At 33.2% G+C, this 5539-nt stretch overlaps 1 long non-coding RNA gene across 1 annotated transcript; it reads left to right on the forward strand.

Annotated features, from left to right (window-relative positions):
• The first annotated feature begins 3552 nt into the window (after window positions 1-3552).
• LOC137246913 (uncharacterized) lies at window positions 3553-5118 on the forward strand. Its single transcript, XR_010951739.1, has 3 exons — window positions 3553-3850; window positions 3989-4031; window positions 4845-5118. It is a non-coding gene; the product is annotated as an uncharacterized lncRNA (long non-coding RNA).
• The last annotated feature ends 421 nt before the right edge of the window (window positions 5119-5539 follow it).

Consider the following 5539-nt stretch of genomic DNA (forward strand, 5'->3'; position numbering starts at 1 on the left):
GATCTCTGCTCAACTGAGTATAAACAAGTAAGGAAGGCTAAGTTCGGGTGTAACCGATCATTACATACTCAGTTGAGAGCTGTGGAGACAAAGTAAGGGAAAATCACCATGTTGTAAAAATAACCTAGGGTAACCGAATGTGTTTGTATGACATGTGTATCAAATGGAAGATATTAAAGAGTATTTTAAGAGGAAGTGGACCATAGTTCTATACAGTTTCTCAATTTGTTGTCACAAGGGGAATGTGAGTTTGCCGCAAATTTCTATATGCGAATAATTAAAAATCCTCATCGAACGCAATGATACCGTCGCAAGACATCATGAATGTTAATTTGCCATTTGGGGGAAAATTATTTGTACTTGGAGGTGATTTTAGACAAGTTCTTCACGTTGTTTTACATGCGACCAGAACTTCAATTATTGAGAATTGTATAAAACGCTCACCGTTGTGGGCAAAAGTAAAAATTCGACGATTAATTCAAAATATGCGAGCAAATAATGACCATGAGTTTAAAAACTCATTGCTCACACTAGGAAATGGTGACTTAGAAATTCAATCAAATATATCCGAAGATACGATTAAAATACCTCGAAAATGCTACATTGATCATAATAACATCACCGCTAAAGTCTTTGGAACAAATGAAATAAATTACAGAAACATATCTATTTTAATTCAACGGCTATTTTATGTTCAAAAAATTACGATTGCTCCACTTTTAATGAGTTTATTGTATCTAATTTATTGTCAGGTGAGAGTAGAGTGTATCTAAGTTGCGATACAGTTGAGCAAGATGAAACTCATAATGTTCAGTGTTATCCAACTGAGTCTCTTAATTCCCTAAATCCCCATAAACTTCTTTTGAAGAAAAATGCAACCGTAATGCTGATTCGTAACCTTAATGCCAAAGCAGGACTTATAAATGGTGCAAGGTTGGTCGTCACTCAGTTGGGTGAGAACACAATCACTGTCAAATTAATCGACTCGGGAAAGAGCAATTATAACTCGAATTAAACTTACCCCGTCAGATCCAATTGTACCTTTCCAGATGACAAGATAACAGTTTCCGTTAAAAGTAGCTTTCGCTTTGACAATTAATAAAGCACAAGGTCAAACCTTTGACAAAGCTGGCTTATATTTGCCTAGCCCTGTATTTTCACACAGGCAATTTTATGTAGCTTTTTCTAAGTAAGGCGATTTGAGGATATTACCCTTTCAGTGCAAGAAACATTCAAACAAAGAATAACAAATTATTTTATTTTCACGTCTAATATTGTATTCAAAGAAGTATTGTAAAAATATTTAAATATATAGCTAGAATCTTTAATATCAATGTGTAAATAGCTATAATATGAGTATATGGGGAAAAATAAATTTGTAGGTCCAGCTAGTATATTATATATTTGATTGACATTGACGATGTTTTCTAGGCAATTACGTATTGTGACCAATTTTAGAAACCGCTGAACTGTCGAATAAACAATTCAAATATTCAGTATAGCAAGTCTTGCTAATTAAATACAAAAGTTCTTTTATTTAATCATTTGGGAAAATTTTAAACAACGTGACATCAGGACGGACAAGCCGGCAGCTGTTTCGATTATATCTTGTACATTTTTTCAAAGTCTTTTCTCCCCAGAATGGGATTTGAACCCAAGAATCCTATGATGGTTGAGATGTTACAAACGCATTCAGTCACGTCATGCCTTAGTTGTTGTGAACTTATCCCAATTGTCGTTTTTGCATATTTTATTCTTTACACAGTACATTCTCCGTATGTTATCATGTGTTAAAATATGCTAAGTTCTTTGATGGATCGCGCGCTTCGGGACACACATACCTGGACATCTAATGTAGGACTCACTGCCAATGCTATCGGGGAGACGAATATAGTCTTGCTCTCTCAGAGTTATAAGTTTCCAAATTGCACTACGATTTACCTTGAAGGAGTGATCTTTCAGAAGAAAACTTATATAAAATATCTAGGAATCCATGATGCAATAAACTAGTCAGGTCAACATTACAAAATGGAGTCACATTTGATAATGCTTGCCCTAATAAATTTAAGTGTTGCTTATTAACTAGTCCGCAATACTGATTTTTTTTTCAGTATCGTACAAAATACTACATTTTGATCAATGGATCGGAATGGTTTTATCTTCAGAATATCACATTACCTGACTATATCATGATGATACGGATGAGTATCTACTATATTTATAATACGCTAGTTCGACAATTTTGTTAGTTAATTTATACTGATTTAGTTAATGCGATACTGACCCATGCCACACATTTATATGGACCAAGTGTCAAGAGGTGGGCTTATTAAGCAGAAAATGTGAAATAAACAATGATAGATTTCATAACAAAGATGCAAAAACAAAAAAAAAAAAAAAAAAATAGCTTATAAATTTAACTGATGGCAAAAAGGAAGTTTTTTGCTAGTAAGATTGTCTTTTTAAATAGTAATGCCTAGCTCTGAAAATGTGAAGAGCAACATGAAATACTTCCAGCCTCATGATTAAACCCAAGAGATGTTATTCCGTCTTTCTCCATTCATCCACATATCTTCTTCATTCATCTCGGGTTGACCTTCTTCTTCCATTATTTTTCCTCCACACTGCTTGTTTCAGCTTTACCTTAATCGAACCACTCAATTCTTCATTCCACTGCTAATTGTCTGCCTTTTCCTCTTGATCTTGCTGCTCTTAGTTTTGCTTAAGCCTCACTCCAACTATTACTCTTAATCTTATGCTTACTCCTCCTGTTAGCCTCTTTTTCCTAATTTTTCTCAAACCACTGCCCTTTTTCTTACTTTTACTCACAATCTACTCGTTCTTCTTATTCCCTTTACTTCTCGAAATCCTTCCAACTTCCACTATTGTCTTTTCTCCATTTCCTCTTATTTCTTTTCCTTCTTATTCCCTTTTCAAATGCGGAGATATATCAAGTTTGCCTTTTTCTGGACATTGTTTTAGTGAAGTAGTAAAAAAGTATCAAATTGCTACCAAAACTGTTCCCTTCTTACTACTTTTAAATTCATGACCGGATTATGAGCGCTGTCAAACATTTGTTGTTGTAATACTGACTTCACCAGTTTTGTTTTACTGTATAATGCTCGGATTCAGTCTAGACAATAGTTCTCTTCGCAGCTCATCGTAAAGGAGAGGGTGAAGAAGGCCTATACCCACCTTTGTACATGTAAAAAATGCTGGGGTGTACTTGAGATCTAAAGATTTCTCTCTCTCATTGGGTATTAACAGCGATTGTAAAACCTATTTTATACTATGTAGTCCTTGTTTGGCGGAAAGCCACACAAGAAGGAACGTGGGCCAAAAAATTATTTCATTTGTTCCCTGAAGCTCATATATGAAAGTCTATACCACTTTCGATTCCTTTCTACCATTAAAACTGTGTACAAATTCAACTGGCTATAAGAAGCCACTTTAAAAAACAAACAAATTATTTTGTGCCTAACTAATCCTTGAAATTTTATATATGTAGGTGATTTGTCAATTCAAATATTATTTTTAGTTAGAGTTTATAGACAAATTGTATGGTGGCGATTGCTTTGAATAAATTTTTTTTGTGTAAATTGATGAAAATTTAAGTGAATAAAATTATTAGGGAAAATTTACATTTCGCAAGATTTCTGCTATTGTTGTTGCAAAGCTTTATTTGTTTAAGCTCTTATGCAAAGCGAGTTTGTTAGTTAAATTGCATACAAATATTTCTTAGAATATAAAGATCAAAATCATAAACGTAAGAATAAATAAACTTTTAATAAATTAAAATGAACACGGCTATGCAAAATTACAAGAAATTTTCTATAGTAAATATATTGAGGTTGGTGTATAAACAAAAATTCATACATACATATATATGTATGTAATATTTAATATCTGTTGTATGTTGTAACATGCATACATCTGTACATATATACAAATGTACATATATGTATATAACTTTTACTTTTCTTTTCAGACAAAGCATTTGGAATAGAAAGCGGCGGGTCAATGAAATATACGTACGTAGATATCTGCATACTTAAAACGATCTATGGATTTTTAAATTTGAATTTAAGGAAATCCTTTTAGGAAAATTCATATTGTTCTAATCAGTGATTGAAAATACTACATTACTCCGAAGTTTTTTTTTGTTTGCTATTACTCCGGCGCTGAATATAAACGGAGCATGAAGCAGAGCCGTAGCATAAAAAAGTGATAGCATTCCTTATGCTCTGCAACGAGCTGAGTCATTTTTAAGAGCAGCGCAAATAGAAGAATAAAAACTCCAAAAGAAATTCTATTTGTAGTGGAGAGGGATCGAAAAAAAAAAATGTATACTATTTGCTCTGTTGGTTATTGTTATTCAAAACTTTGTTTTTCTCGCGGTACTGAGAACAGAGGGAGAAGCTACAACAATAACATAAAGATGGTTAAGTGAAACCACAAGTACAATAACAACATCATCACAACGCTACATCAGCTCCAACAGCAAAATCAAGAAAAAAAAAAACACAAAGTTATGCTTAACAATGCCTAACAGAGCAAACAGCATTACATTTTTTTGGCTCCCGCGCTACTACAACTAGCATTTCGTTTGGAGTTGTTATTCTGCTAATTGCTCCGCTCTTAAAACAAAAAAATACGTACATAGCTCGTAGCAGAGCATAAGAAGCGCTTCCACTTTTTTTGCTATGGCTCTGCTCTATGCTCTGTTCTTTTTCAGAGCCGCAGCAGAAGCAGAGCAAGCTTTCCTGCTGCTCTGGAGAACAAATGCAATCACTGGTTCTAATAGTTTTTATAATCTAATTTTTAATTTGTTTTTTTCTAAGTAGTTAAGAAAACTGTTGCTTGGCATTTCTAAGAGGCTTCAAAGGGAGGAAATAGAAATTGAAAATAGATTGCGTGTGGTTGAAATGGAAATATTAAAATTGGAAAAATTAGCCATGCAGAAGGAGCAAACATTAATAGAGCAATCCTCAATAGAAAGTACTTAGATAATCAAAACATCATCTATTTGTGCAAATGTTTTCTCTATATTTGTTGTGTATTTAAAAAAAAAATTATAAATACTTGTAAGATATAAATTACCTTTGTATATTTAAGAAATTGTTGTCTATTAATTCATGTTACAAGTGAGCATGTGGATGAAGTTCCAAGATTGTAGCTCAATGGGAAATCTCTTGAAAATTTATCGCAAAATTCCCTGTTCCGTACGGTTTTTCTTAATATCCCAATTCGTGCGCTTCCGAAACTTTTTGTATCATTGTTTTTACTGTCATCGGCCTCTGAAATAAGTTTGAAATTTCAAGTCTCTAGCTCATCGAGATGTTAGGTTTCAAATTTCTAAATTCTTATCTAATTATTTGGAACAGTGCGCCACCTAATGAAATTCTTTCTCCTTTTATTGCATTGTCTCGCTACTTTAATATATATGTGAAGTTTCACATTAGTAATTCAGTGAGAAGTTAGTTAAAAATCTATTGCAAAATTGACTTGAAAATGCGGACAAACATTTAACCGGCCTAAT

This window comes from Eurosta solidaginis, chromosome 3, assembly GCF_040869045.1.
Source record: "Eurosta solidaginis isolate ZX-2024a chromosome 3, ASM4086904v1, whole genome shotgun sequence".
NCBI lineage: Eukaryota > Metazoa > Arthropoda > Insecta > Diptera > Tephritidae > Eurosta > Eurosta solidaginis.